Raw genomic sequence first — 3480 nt, 5'->3', positions numbered from 1 at the left:
GGTTGAGCCGTACTCTGGGCATGCCGTGGTCGTGCCCCTCCCCTATGCCCATGGTATCTCCAAAGCATAGTTATGTACGCGTGGTACTGGTCTCGCGATTTCACGAGGGCTGGGGTTGGGGCCGCATTGCAACGCGTGCTCGGAACGTGCCAGGTGGTCTTGTTGTAGGTTACTCCGGGCGCGCTTGACAGTGTCCGGTCGCTTAACAGCCGGACTCGAAAATTGCCTTAAGAGGCTGCTTTGTACTTCCGCCGCGAGAGCCGCTGTATGCTCCTCCGTTCGGAGAGAGCGTTCGGTGTTTCCGTTGACCGTAATGACTCCTCGAGGGCCTGACATCTTGAGATTGAGGTATGCGTAGTGCGGCACCGCGTTGAACTTTGCAAATGCGGTTCGTCCGAGCAGTGCATGTTAGCCGCTGCGGAACGGGACTATGTCGGAGATTAACTCCTCGCTTCGGAAGTTATCCGGGGATCTGAAAACCACTTCAAGTGTAACTAAGCCTGTACAGTTGGCCTCTACACCTGGTATGACGCCTTTAAAGGTCGTTTTTGTGGGTTTAATCCTTGATGGGTCTATGCCCATTTTGCACACTGTATCCTGATAAAGTAGGTTCAGGCTGCTGCCGCCGTCCATCAGGACTCTAGTGAGGTGAAATTCATCGACGATTGGGTCTAGAACCAATGCGGCGAATCCGCCATGGCGGATGCTAGTGGGGTGGTCCCTTCGATCAAAAGTGATCGGGCAGGAGGACCACGGATTGAACTTAGGGGCGACTGGCTCCATCGCATATATGTCCCTGAGTGCACGCTTCCGCTCCCTTTTGGGTATGTGGGTTGCGTATATCATGTTCACCATCCGCACTTGTGGGGGGAAACCCTTCTGTCCTCTATTGTTCGGTGGCCGGGTCTCCTCGTCGTCATCGCTATGCAGCCCCTTGTCATTGTTTTCAGCAATTAACTTGCCTGCCTGCTTGAACACCCAACAATCCCTGTTGGTTTGATTGGCTGGCTTTTCGGGGGTGCCGTGTAGCTGGCACGAGCGATCGAGTATTCGGTCCAAATTGGACGGGCCCGGAGTATTTCTTTTGAATGGCTTTTTCCGCTGACCGGGTTTAGAGCCTCTAAATCCGGCATTGACTGTCGTATCTTTAGTATTGTTGCCATTAATGCGGCGCTTGTGCTTGTTGCGATGCGACCTGCCGTTGGTGTCCTTTGTATCCGAATTACCAGGGCTCTTGGTCATGTTGTTACTACGAGCTAGCCAGCTATCCTCTCCTACGCAGAAGCGGGTCATGAGTGTTGTGAGGGCTGCCATCGATTTCGGCTTTTCCTGTCCTAGGTGCCGGGCCAGCCACTCCTCGCGGATGTTGTGTTTGAAGGATGCAAGGGCCTCTGCATCCGGACAGTCTACGATTTGATTTTTCTTGGTTAGGAACCGTGTCTAGAATTGTCTGGCTGATTCTTCTAGCTGCTGAATTATGTGTCTTAGGTCATCAGCGTCTGGTGGTCGCACATATGTGCCATGGAAGTTATCAAGGAATGCGGCTTCCAGGTCTTCCCAACACCCAATTGATTCTGCTGGCAAGTTGTTGAGCCAATGCCGAGCTGGTCCTTTAAGCTTGAGTGGGAGCTATTTGATGGCGTGTAGATCATCACTGCGGGCCATGTTGATATGGAGGAGATAGTCCTTGATCCAGACCGCAGGATCTGTTGTGCCGTCGTATGATTCAATGTTTACGGGTTTGAAACCCTCAGGGATTTGATGATCCATTACTTCGTCTGTGAAGCATAGTGGGTGTGCGGCGCCTCTGTATTGGGCTATATCACGACCCAGCTCAAACGAGCTTTGTCCACTGTGTTCGGCCCGGCCGGAATTGCTGTATCCGGCGTGACGGTTGTCATCACGTATCGTGGGGCGCCCACGCGATCCGTAGATCGATCTTGTTTGCCTTGCCTTGTCCTCCAACATATCTCGCAAGTCTGGCGCGTTCCCCCGTGGCTTTGTACTTTTCGAGCGATGCCGGGGTGCGGCTTGAGTGCAGGGCCGAGAGGCCTCTCTGTCGCGGCCACGAGGTGGCCGGTCGGTCGTATTATGCGTTGGTGATGTAGGTTTAGGTGCTTCCTCCTCTAATCGTGGTAGCAGCCTGCATTTTGGGTAGCTCTTGGAGGGGCGTTCGAGTTCGTACTCTTCGGCCCTAAGGACTTCAGTCCATCTGTCGGCTAGCAAGGCTTGGTCAGCTCTAAGCTGTTGCTGCTCTTTCTTGAGGCTGCTTGTCGTGGCTATAAGCCTGCGTTTGAAACGCTCTTGTTCGATAGGATCCTCAGGCACGACAAATTCGTCATCGTCAAGGCTTGCCTCGTCTTCGGAGGGAGGCATATAATTATCGTCCTCTACCTCTCTGTCTGCCACTCTCTCATGAGGGCTGGCTTCTCCATCCTCCTGCGCTGAATCCTGCTGGAGGGGGTTGTCTTCGGCACTGTCTGGGGTGTTATTGTCTCCGGTGCTGGAATCTCCATTTTTGTTGTGGCGGGATTTAGAGCGGCGCCGCTGACGCCGGCGCTTAGGCTGTTTCTTGGAGGGGTCGTCCTCCGTTGTTCCATCGCCATTCCCATCCTTTGGGATGTCCACCATGTATATGTCGTATGACGACGTGGCCTTCCAGTGCCCTGTAAGCGCTCGGTCTTGGTCATCTCCTGCATCGTCGTCCATACCGTCGATGTCTTCGGAGTCGAAGTCTAGCATGTCGGTTAAGTCATCGACAGTTGCTACGAAGTGGGTGGTGGGTGGGCTTTGAATTTCTTCGTCGTCCGCATCCCAACCTTCCTGGCCATAATCCGGAGAGGGCTCTTGTCACATCCTAGTTAGCCATGCATTAGAGTGTTGCATCATGTTTACTCTTTCATCAGAAACCTGAAATGGGGATGACAGAACCCCCAGTCCCCTCTGAAACCAATTAGGGTTTACTAAAAACTTTTTCAATGAACCTGAAATGCCCTTCTAAAATGCCCATCATTTTTGGCTTGGTTCAGAACCTCTGCCAAAAGTGATGCACATTTTCCTAGGCCATCTTAGGGTTTTTGAATTAAATCATAAATATTTGAATTTGGGCATTTAAAATTATATAAAATATTTAAATGCTCAAATATCTCCAAACTAAAATGTTTCATGTTGGAAATAATCCAACTATGGACCAGGAGTAGTTTGGTGATTTTAGGAGTTGCCTAAGTATTTTATTTAATTCAACAAAGTTGCAGAAGTATTAAAAAACAGAAAACAGAAAGAAATGGAAAAACTTACCTGACGCCTGCTCCCGGCCCACCTGCCGGCCCAGCCCAGCGCCGCTCCAGCGAGCTGCTTGCCGGCCAGGCAGGCAGGCAGGTGCCCGACGGCGACCGCAGCGCGCGCCACGCACCTGCTCGCCGCCTCGCCGCTCCCCGCGCCCGGTGACGTCGTGGATCAGCCTCCCTCGCTCCCCCGAAC

The sequence above is a fragment of the Triticum dicoccoides genome, chromosome 7B, assembly GCF_002162155.2.
Source record: "Triticum dicoccoides isolate Atlit2015 ecotype Zavitan chromosome 7B, WEW_v2.0, whole genome shotgun sequence".
NCBI classification, from domain to species: Eukaryota; Viridiplantae; Streptophyta; class Magnoliopsida; order Poales; family Poaceae; genus Triticum; species Triticum dicoccoides.
Note: the sequence above shows the minus strand (reverse complement) of the source record.